At 43.0% G+C, this 11,566-nt stretch overlaps 1 protein-coding gene across 3 annotated transcripts in view; it reads left to right on the top strand.

Annotated features, from left to right (window-relative positions):
* Positions 1 to 8,267: 8,267 nt before the first annotated feature.
* NXPE3 (neurexophilin and PC-esterase domain family member 3) overlaps positions 8,268 to 11,566 on the top strand; it is a 46,898-nt gene continuing 43,599 nt past the window's right edge. For 2 of the 3 annotated variants that reach the window (XM_072811829.1, XM_072811831.1), the window contains exons 1-3: positions 8,268 to 8,428; positions 8,748 to 8,853; positions 11,340 to 11,527. The gene's annotated coding sequence lies outside the window, so the exon portion shown is untranslated. Of the gene's footprint in view, positions 8,470 to 8,747; positions 8,854 to 11,339; positions 11,528 to 11,566 lie in introns of all 3 variants that reach the window. The other variant, XM_072811830.1, reaches the window with a different exon arrangement.

Genomic DNA, 11,566 nt, shown 5'->3' with positions numbered 1-11,566 from the left:
AAAATTTTGGTTAGGGCAGGGAATCATAAAAAATTATTTATGTACCTTTAAAAAAACTACTGAGATATAAAGGCCACACAGTCAACTCCATGTTTTTAAAGTAAGTTTGAAAGGTGTCTGGCTGACTTAGTAGAGCATGTGATAGAGCATGTGACTCTTGATCTCAGGGTTGTGAGTTCAAGCCCCACATTGGGCATGAAGCCTACTTAGAAAAATAAAGTGGATGATTTGATAAATTTTGACACATATATATGCCCATTAAACCCATCACAACAATCAAGATAGTGAACACATTTACCACCTTTGAAAGAGTCTTCATTTCCTTCATAACCCCTCCTATTTGGTCTGGTTTCTTTTACTCAGTTATCTGAGATTCATCTAATGTTTCATTCCTTTTTATTGCTGAGTTGTATTCCATTGTATATATTTGCTACAATTTTTTCAATTTTATTTAAAAAGTTTTTCCTGCTTTATTGAGAAGTGTTGACATATTGTGTAAGTTTAAGGTATACAGCATGATGCTTTGATACATGTATATATTATAAGTGTTTTTCACAATAAGGTTAGTTAACATATCCATCACCTCATTTAGTTTTACAGTTGTATATGTTGAGAGCTTTTAAGATCTATTCTCCTAGCTTTGAAGGAGTTTTATGGTAACAGGTCTTATATCTAAGCGGAATCTATTTCAAGTTAATTTTTGTGAGAGGTCTAATTTGGAGGTTTCATTCTTTGAAGTATGAATATTCAGCTTTTCCGGCACCATTTATACTCTTTCCCTATTGTATATTCTTTGCTTCTTGTCAAATATTAGTTGACCATATATGCAAGGGTTTATGTCTGAACTCTTGACTGTTCTATTGGTCTATGTGTTTGTTTTGATGGCACTATACTGTTTTGGTCACTATAGCTTTGTAACCGTTTGAAATCAAAAAAATGTTATGCCTCCCACTTTGTTGTTCTTTTTCAGCTTTGGCTATTTGGGTCCTGTGGTTCTCTATAAATCTTAGGAATGTTTTTTCTATTTCTGTAAAAAAATAAATACCATTGGAATCCATAGGGATTGCACTGAATCTATAGATGGCTCTGGGTAGTATAGATATTTTAATAATATTAATCCTTACAATCCATGAACACAGGATTTCTTTATATTTACTTATGTCTTCCTCAATTTCTTTCATCAATGACTTAGTTTTCAGCGTAAAGATCTTTTTACCTCCTTGGTTAAGTTCATTCTTAAGTATTTATTGTTTTTGATGCTATGTGAATAGTATTGTTTTAATTCTTTTTAAGATCGTTCTTAGTTCTAGAAAAGCAACTTATTTTTGTACACTGATTTTGTATCCTGCAGCAGGACTGAATTCACTGATTAGTTCTAACCGTTTTTTGGTGGAGTCTAGGATTTGCTATATACGAGATCATGTCATCTGCAAACGAAGACAATTTTCTTTCTTTCCAATTTGGAGGCTTTTTATTTCTTTTTCCTGCCTGATTGTTCTGGCTAGGATTTCCAGTATTATGTTGAGTAGGAGTGGTGAGAGTGGGGACCCTTGTTTCTGATCTTACTAGAAATGTTTTCAGCTTTTCACCATTGAGTATGGTGTTGGCTGTGGTCTTGTCATATGTGGCCTTTGTTTTCTGACGTCAATCTATTGAGAATTTTTGTCATAAATGGATGACTATTTTGTCAAATGCTTTTTCTGTATCTTTTGAGATCTTACTATTTTTATCTTTCTATTAATGCAATGCATCACGTTTATTGATTTGTATGTGTTGAACCGTCTTTGTGTGGTAGATGATCCCTTTAATATATTTTTGAATTGGTTTGTTAGAATTCTGTTGAAGAAATGTGAATCGATATATTTATTAAGAATATTGGCTTGTAGTTTTCTTGTAGTGTCTGGCTTTGATATCAGTGATGCTGATTTTATAAAATCAGTTTGGGAGTGTTCCCTCCTCTTCAATTTGTGGGAAGAGTTTGAAAAGATTGGCATTAATTCTTTAAATATTTGGTAGAATTCATCAGTGAAGCCATCTGGTCCTGGGCTTTTCTTTGTTGGGAAGTTTCTGATTACTGATTTAATCTCTTTACTTACTCACTGGTCTGTTCAGATTTCTTTCTGATACACTCTTGGTAGATTATATGTTTCTAGGAATTTCTCCATTTCTTCTAGGTTCCCTAATTTGTTGGTGTGTAATCGTTCATAGTAGTTTTATGATCTTTTGTATTTGTTTGGTATCAGTTGTAACATCTCTTCTTTCATTTCTAATTCTATTTATTTGGGCTTTCTCTTTTTTTCTTGGTTGGTCTAGCTAAGGGTTTGTCAGTTTTGTTTTTTCCCCAAAGAGCCAACTCACAGTTCATTAATCTTTTCTTTTCCTTTTCTCTATTTCATTTATGTTCTAATTTTTATTATTTCCTTCTTTGGTTAACTTTAGGTTTAGTTTGGGGCACCTGGGTGGCTCAGTGGTTGAGCTTTGAGTCTTTGGCTCAAGTTGTGATCCCCGGGGACCTGGGACTGAGTTCCACATCAGGCTCCTTACAGGGAGCCTGCTTCTTCTCCCTCTGCCTATGTCTCTATCCGTCTCTGTGTGTCTCTCATGAATAAATAAATCAATAAATAAAATCTAAAAAAAAAATTGGGGGAGTTTCTAATTCCTTGAGGTACAAAGTTAGGCCGTTTATTTGAGATCTTTTTTCCTGATATATACATTTATCACTATAAACTTCCTTCTGAGAACTTTTTTTAATTTTTAAAAATCATAAAATTTAATTTTTTTGTTTCATCAACTTAAAAAGTGTTTACTCTTTAAAAGATATTAATTCAATATAATTCATGAACATTTTAATAAAATAATGAAAAAAAATAAAATAATGAAAATGACAGTCTCCTGTCCTGTCCCTCCTTACTCCTGAGCTATCTCTTCTGGTATTAACTCCAGTATACTGTTTTCAATTGATCCCTAAGACAGACATTTTCAGCGGACTTCCTCTTATTTTAACCTAGGATGTGGCTCTGTGCCACCCTCCAAATTTCTTCCTTTCCTTTTTCTATATGAATAATGGCCATAATCTTAGTGAAGTCAACATTCAGTCTTTACATTATCATTATTATGTAAGGAAATATATTTTACTGTGTAGGGTACTATTATACCATGGTTACATTTCTATTCTTACATATATATTTTTAAAGATTTATTTATTTTAGGGATCCCTGGGTGGCACAGCGGTTTGGCGCCTGCCTTTGGCCCAGGGGCAATCCTGGAGACCCAGGATCGAATCCCACGTCGGGCTCCCGATGCATGGAGCCTGCTTCTCCCTCTGCCTGTGTCTCTGCCTCTCTCTCTCTCTGGGTCTCTATGAATAAATAAATAAAATCTTTAAAAAAAAAGATTTATTTATTTTAGAGAAAGTGCTTGCCCATGTGAATGGGAGGAGGGGCAGAGGGAGAGGGAGAGAGAATCTCAAGCAGACTCCCTGCTGAGCATGGCGCCAGTAGTGGCGCTCTAGCTCACAACAGTCACAATACTAAGATCATGACTGGAGCCAAAATCAAGAGTCAGACACTCCACTGACTGAGCTACTCGGGTGCCCCATCTTGCATCTAAAAAAAAATTCTTGGAATTGAAAACTGCCCTATTTTTTTCAGTCCTGTGATCTGCTATATACCCACTCTTTATTTTCCAGATATTTCACTAGGTTTGCTGTACACATTTAAGAAGCTTTCCCCAGGTAGTTTCACAAGTCTGATCATCTATCAGTTATCAGTCCCTCCCTGCATACCTTTTTACCCCTTTATTCTGCCCCTTAGACTATAGATCCTTCTGCTCTGATGCTTTTTATTTTTAAGTTAAAGTTCTAAAATTTAAATATAGTTGACAATTCTGAGAACTATGCTGCATCCCATAAATTTTGATATTTTGCCTTTTTATTTTCATCTGTCAAAATGTTTTTTATATCCCTTTATTTTCTTCTTTGATTCATTGGTAGTTCAGGAATGTGTTTAATTTTCATGTATTTGTGAATTTTCCAGTTTTCCTCCTGTTATTGAATTCTAATTTCATTTCACTGTGGTTGGAAGGTACTCAATGTAATTTTATTTTCCTTAATTTGTTGAGACTTGTTTTGTGACCTCACATGATCTATCCTAAAAATATTCCATGTGCCCTTGAGAAGAACGTGTTGTGCTGCTCTGGGATGGAATGTTCTGTTTGTGTCTATTGGATCCATTTGGTCTTAGTGTTAAGCCTGTTTCCTTATTGATTCTCTGGATAATTTATTCATTGTTGAGAATGGAATATTAAAGTCTTCAACTATTATTATATTGGTTTGTATTTCTCCTCTTAGTTCTGGTAGTATTTGGCTTATATATTTAGGTATTATATCTGATGTTGGATACCTAAATATTTACAATTGTTAGATATTTTTGATGAATTGACCTCTTTATCATCACATACTGACCTTTAAAACTAATAGAATAGTACACAAAGACTGAAGTTTTTTACATGTACATTTTACCCCCGAAATTTCAAGTAGGATGTCAGGGGATCTTATGATGGAGTATAGACTATGACAACTGAATCTAAGCATTAGGTGTATGACATAAATTCACTGAATGGTCTAAGAAAAAGGAAAATGACCTAAGTAACCTTGGAAAACTGTTTTGAGTGTATAGTATAAGTGTCTTAGTCCATTTGGGCTGCCCGAACAATACTATGGACTGAGTGGCTTATAAGCAACATAAATATGTTTCTCACAGTTCTGGAGGCTGACAAGTCCAAGATCAAGGTACCAGCAGATTCAGTGGCTGGTGAAGGTAGCTTTCTGGTTCACAGATGGCCATCTTAGTGTATCCTCACATGGTGGAAGGGTAAAAGAACTCTTAGGTGTCTTAAACAAAATAAAGGAATACACAAAGTCCCATATAGAGCAAAATATCTGGCACAAGCTGGGAGGACTCTTTCATCTCTTGGTAAAGAAGTGTTCCAAGCCAAGGTCATATTATGAAAGACTGCATGCATGAGACTGCCTTTCTCAGCAAGAGGCAATTAAGGTTAAAAGGGGTCATAAGGGTAGAGCACTAATCCAATGAGACTGATATCCTTATAAGAGGAAGAGGATGGAAAAACAAGATGGGGGTGAAGCTGGATGTATTTCAGAAAACATGCTACTTCACCTTCCCTGGGGCTATGTTCTAGATTGCCAAACAGGCCAGGTGGTTTAAGGACTATGCTATACAGCAGAAGAGGGAGCTATGGCCACCTGAGAAGGAGGATCAACACAGCGAGAAGAATTCAAAGACCAGATATGGAAGTAGCAGGAGGAGAACTCCTTTGCACTGCCCAGCAGAGCTCCTGAGGCCTCCAAGTGCCTGAATCCTAGCCCCTCCACCCATGAAATGGCACAGAGTTATTTTTATTTTTATTTATTTAGTTTTAAATATTTTACTTATTTGAGAGAAAGAGTAAGAGAGCATAAGTGGGGGGGGGGGGGAGAGGCAGATGGAAAGGGAGAATTAGACTCCCCACTGAGTGGCAAGCCCAATTCTGGGTCTTGACATGACCAAAGCCAAAGGCAGACACATAACCAACTGAGCCACCCAGGCATCTCACACAGTTCCTAAAAAAAAAAAAAAAAAAAAAAGGAAACAAGTGAGAAGGTGTTCATCTATAAGCCAATAAGAGAGCTCTCACCAGGAACTGAATCACCAGACACCTTGATCTGGAACTTTAAGCTTCCAGACTGTGAGAAAATAAATTTCTGTTGTTTAGACCACCTAGTCTACGGCATTTTATTATGGCAGCCTGAACAGACTAATACAGGCACCAAATATCTCCTTTCTATCTCCTACCCTTGGCAGCATCTTCTCATAGTCTATGGTGTTTTGGGATTAGGGGGGTTGGTACCTAATGTGACTGTAGTCACTTATTTTGAAGAATGCATTTGAGGGGCTTTTAGACACTTTTTCAAAGGGTTCAGAAGCAAAGGAACTGAATCAAGAATTGACATGGGCTCAGAAGTTCTTGTGCCCCAAGCTTCATCAGAGATGAAGCCAGATTGCTGGTAAACATTCCCCAAGGTAGCTACATCAGAAATAGGCTTAATTTGTTTTTTTGCTTATCTAACTTTAAGATCCATGCTTTCTTTTCTTCTTTTTTTTAAATTTTATTTATTTATTTGACAGAGAGAGTGAGAGCGAGAGAGAGAGAGAGAGAGGAGGAGGAACAGTAGGCAGAGACGGAGAAGCAGGCTATCTGCTGAGCAGACAGCCAGACATGGCCCAGGACCCTGGGATCATGACCTGAGCCCAAGGTAGATGCTTGACTGACTGAGCCACCCAGGTGCCCCCATGCTTTGTTTGCTTAGAGAAATCGAGTTTTGAACCATTAGCATCTAAACTTTTTTGCAGATAGGTCAGCAATGAACAGTTCCTTTGGTTTTGTATTATGACATACCAAATCTCACATCCTCATTTTTTCCCCAGCTTTCAAAGTTAGATTATCATAAATGTAGTATTCAGAAATTCCTTATGCTGTGTCATAACCTGAGATAGGGAATTTAAGAGGGAGAGATTAGGGACAATGTGCTAAGGAATTTCTCATTTGCCACTTTATTTATTCCTAAGTGCAGGTAGTGTTGCCCCTAATTTACAGTTGAGGAACTGAGCCCGGAGAAGGTAAGTACTTTGCCTAGGATGACACTGCTAGGAAGAAGCAAAGCTGTGTGTCGGGCCCAGTTCAGGCTAAGACCCAAATTGCATATTTTCTGAATGATGGCATTTTTTTGTTGGGAGTGTGGTGACTTTGCACTTATTTTAGAGTATCAAAAAAAAAAAAAAGTAAATTAAAAAATAAAGTATCTGGTAGTGACAGGCAGGTTTCTCTGGTCCTGGTGATTCTTGCTTGTGGCTGTAATGACTGTATATATGTAAGATGACCCAAATGCCTCGGTTATGAGTGCCTGTGTGAGAATGGGGTTATCGGGGGTCCCTCCCGTGCGCCAAAACCACGACCTGCAAGTCGGTGGGCCCTGTTTTAGCATTTGCCACTTGCCAGGCAGCGGGACTGTGAATGATAAGCGATGGGGCGTCTGGGAGATGGGACTTAGCGCACACGGTTATCCAGTGGGGCTCCTCATCTGGCACAGAGGGAACCGAAGCCAGGGCCCTGGGAGGCTGAATTTCCCAAGGAAGGAGAAAAGTGGCTTCTCCAGAAGAGCGCCCTAGGCACGAACTCTCTATTGCATCCCCGGGTCTAGTCACCCAAGCGTGCAGTCCCGCCGTGAAAGCCTCCGAGTGAGCACGCAGAGTCCACCGTGGTCAGTCAACGCAAAACTAATTAAGGTTAGTTGCGGTTTGTATTGTTTTCTTCTTCAACCTTGGGATGATGGTCTGGGGGTAGGTCTGTTTTTAGAGTCTGCGTTTGGCTCGGGTAAGTCCCATGCACCCCATTACCCCCCAGCTCCGGGGGCAGGTCCTCTGTCTCCTAAGGACTCCTGTGGGCTCCCGAATTCACGTACCTGGGGACGTTTCTCTGCGTAGACGAAGGTCCGAGCCAGGACACCCCGGAGCGGCGGGTGGGGGTGGGGGCGGGGCCGGGTGGGGGTCGGGGTCGGGGTCGGCGGGGGCGTCTGCAGGCATTTTGCCGGGAGACCTGTACGACGTGCAGGGAGAGTAAAAGGCGGGCGGTTTAGAGGGCGGTGTCAGGCAGGCCGGAGGCGGGCGGCCGGCTCGGCGCTCACGCGAGGCCGCCTGTTTCCAGCAGAGGAGACCGTACACCCGCCCCGACGGCCGAGACGGCGCGGGCAGCTGCTTCTCCGGCTCCACCGCTCTCGGCGGCGACAACAAAGCCTTGGAACAGACGGTCCCCGGGAAAGCCCGGAGTTCGGGGGCGGGAGCGGCGGGGCCGAGCCCCCCGGAGCTCCCCGGAGCCCCCCGCGGCCCCGCCCCCGCGGCCGGCGCCCGCCGCCGTCACTCAGCGCCCTCGCCCCGCCCCTCCCGGCGTTCGACCAATCGGAGCCGGGGGTCGGGGGTGAGGAGGCGCCGCGGGGCCAGGAAGCCGGGCTCGCGCGTGCGGATGCCCGGCGGCCGGAGGAGCCCCGCGGACGGCTGCGCGCGGCGGGGAGCGTGGGGGGCGCGGCTGTGCGCAGGCGCCGGGCGGGGGCCCGAGAAGCCCCGCTCCGCACGCGCCGACCCCTGAGGCGCGGGGGCTGCTGCCGAGGTCCGCGGCCCCCTCCTCCGGCCCGCGGCCGCTTGCCCGGCGACGGCGTCGCGCGCCGACCTCCCCCGGCGTCCCTGCGCTGACGCCCCGGGCCCCCGGGCTCAGGTCGTGCGGGGCGGGGCGGGGCGGAGCGAGCGACCTTGCCGGTGTGATGTGGGCGCCCTGGCCGGTGGCCCCCGCCGCGGGATCCCAGGCCGCCGGCGCGGTGGTAAGCGGCGCTCGCTGTCAGCACTTACCCGAGCGTCGTGGGTAATGGTCTGTGAAATTTTCCTCCCTTGCCCCGATTTGCCCTGCAGGAGGATGGCTGCCCGTTTCCCAAAGATGAAGAAGCGCACGGCTCCGGGGCCTTCCCCCTCCTCCGGGCGCGTATCGCCGGGCGCCTCGGGGTGTGCTTGAGGCGGGCGGCGCCGCCAGCGCCTGACAACGCCGAGGAGGCGGCCGCACGCTCCGGCTCCGCGGCGTGTGGGGCGTGTGGGGCGTGTGGGTTCGGCGCCCCCTTGACCGCGCTGGGCCTCTTCTCTCCACAGCCTCGGCCTGACGCATGCTGAGAAAGGGGATGAAGGAACCGACCGACGACCGAAGTGAGGTGGCTCTCCCCGTCACCCTGGCGTCAGATTGTCCCGAGGACACGGCGTAAGTTACGATTCAGACATCCTTTTGGAAAGGCCGTCGCTGACCCGCTCTTACCAACACCGCTGGCCACCCCAGACTAGTGGCTCCCCCACTTGGCTGCATATTGTGGTCGTGTGGAGACCTTTTTAATTTTTTTTTAAAGATTTTATTTATTTATTCACGAAAGACACACACACAGAGGCAGAGACTCAGGCAGAGGGAGAAGCAGGCTCCATGCAGGGAGCCCGACGCGGGACCTGATCCCGGGTCTCCAGGATCACGCCCTGGACAAAAGGCAGGCGCTCAACCGCTGAGCCACCCAGGGATTTCCTGGAGACCCTTTTTAAAAAGCTCTTTTTTGGGTCCTGATCCCACAGCTTCTGATTCAGCTAGTTGGGTCTAGTCTAAGCATTGGCATTGTTAAAAGCTCACAGGATGATATTAATGTGATATTAATGTGCATGCCAGGTTAAAGAACATAGGCTATCACTGTGCCCTACTTTTTTCTTACAGCATTCACCGCCCTCTGACTTATTCAACTGATTTGTTGTTTCCTTCTCATTCCCTCCTCCCGTGAAAGCATGGGGTGCTGCTTTGGAAGAAGGGCGAGGGAAGGCCGGGGTGGTGAGTCAGCACTTTGGGTGTGTGAAGTGGGGATAAATGACAGAGAAATGGAATCAGGGGAAACAAGTCCTGCAGACTTCTGCTGTGTTTCTTCTTCATCCAAGGATGGACCTTACTTGGTGACCCATCACTGTCATGTTCTTGGATAGGTCTCCAGTTCTTTCTCTAGATCCTGGCTCGTTAAGTTTCAAGATCTTACCCAGCACCTTATGAAATATACCTGCTCTTTGTTATTTATTTATTGAAGTACAGTTGACATACAGTGTTCTGTTCGTATCAGGTGTATACCAGAGTGATTTGACATTTATATACATTACAAAATGATCACCATGATCAGTGTAATTACCACCTGCCACCGCACAAAGATATTACAATATTATTCACTATATTCCCTATGCTATACTTGCATCCCCATAACTTACTTATTTGGTAACTGGAAGTTTGTATCTCTTAATCTTCCTCACCTATTTTGCCCATCCCCCTGATTCCCCTCCCCTCTGGCAACCAGCAGTTTGTTCTCTGTATTTATGAGTTCTATAGCTGCAATTTGGAAAGTTTAATATATAAATTTGGGGGAGGCATGGAGCCTGAATGTGGGGCTCAATCTCACAACCCTCAGGTCATGACCTGGGCTGAAATTAAGAGTCAGATGCTTAACTGACTGAGTCACACAGGCTCCCCTGATATATAAATATTTAAATTTGGGTATTGTCCATGTAAATCTGATTGTCTTTTGTGAAGTAGTCTTTGTACTCTGAATTAAAATTCTAGACACTTGGTCTGATAAGTACAATTACATTTATGTAGATAGCAGTTCAGGGTATTTAGGACGGGAACTGTCCCAGAAACTGGATGTGTGGTTATCCTCTAGTACATTATTGTCTTTGTTAAATGGTTGTCCAAGAACTTTAGTTCCCTAGGGCATGGGTTTGCTGCCTAATTTTCTTTTTAGTACTGAACTCAACTGTCTCATTGATGTTATTGACAATTTTAATTCCAAGTGATGTAAGCAATCACTGTGATTCTCTCGCAAGATGGGATAGGAAGACAGGTGCAGAGAGGTAGTCTGGGGTTCTTAGGATAGGTCATAAGGAAGTTAGATTGGCTGGTAAGTAGTCTTCTTTTTTTAAGATTTTATTTATTTATTTATTTGAGAGACAGAGATAGTGAGAGAGATAGTGAGAGAGAGCATGAGCAGGGAGGAGAGGGAGAAGCAGGCTCCCCACTGAGCGGGAGCCTTACATGGGGCTTGATTCCAGGACCCTGGGATCATGATCTGAGCCCAAGGTAGGCGCTCAGCTGACTGAGCCACCCAGGCGCCCTTGGTAAGTTGTCTTAATAAGCTTTGGTGAAAGACCCAACACACCATGCGTTTTACATTTTGCTTGTCCTTCAAACCTAAATATGAAGCATGACTAAGTGGTGGACTGGCAGATTAGAAAGATTTGAAAATCAGACTGCTCAAATTTAAATTTCTCCTGGAGTAATCATAACTTTTGGATCTATCTTGTTTTCTATTGTGGTAGGATGGGTTGTTAAGTACATGATTATTCTAGTCTTTAAGAAAAAGTAACATAGGGTGCTTCTATCTTTGATTTATTTATTTATTTACTTATTTTATTTATTTATTTTTTCCAGTTATAATGTTACTTATAAGGTTTTGACCTTCAGCTTAGGTCTGAGCATGACTTGCCATATTTAAGTTCACATATATAAATAGCCAGTTATTGTTTTTTTATTGATAGTAAAGGAAATGTTTTTCCTACTATGTTATACCAAAATCTATGTACATCTTGGTATAAAATTATACTCTTGATTTCAAATATGTTTTCCTTAATTTCAGTATCTTTAACCTGTGTGTCATGTGTTTATCCCTGTTGTAGAAGGAAGAATGGTATACAAATGAAAAAAGTATCAACCTATGATTTGAATATGGCAAGACAAGAATAAGTGCTGCTTTCACGATTGCTTGAATTCAGGACTTTACACTGGAAGGAAAGTTAGATGTAAGCTCTAATTTCTTAGTTCTAATAAGCATCTCTCCTTGGGAACCGGACATTTATAAAAAAAGGTAAATCACATTATATATTTTTATTTTTGGTTGATTTAG

This window comes from Canis lupus, chromosome 35 (genome assembly GCF_048164855.1).
Source record: "Canis lupus baileyi chromosome 35, mCanLup2.hap1, whole genome shotgun sequence".
NCBI classification, from domain to species: domain Eukaryota; kingdom Metazoa; phylum Chordata; class Mammalia; order Carnivora; family Canidae; genus Canis; species Canis lupus.
Note: the sequence above shows the minus strand (reverse complement) of the source record. Positions and strands in the feature narration are given on the sequence as shown.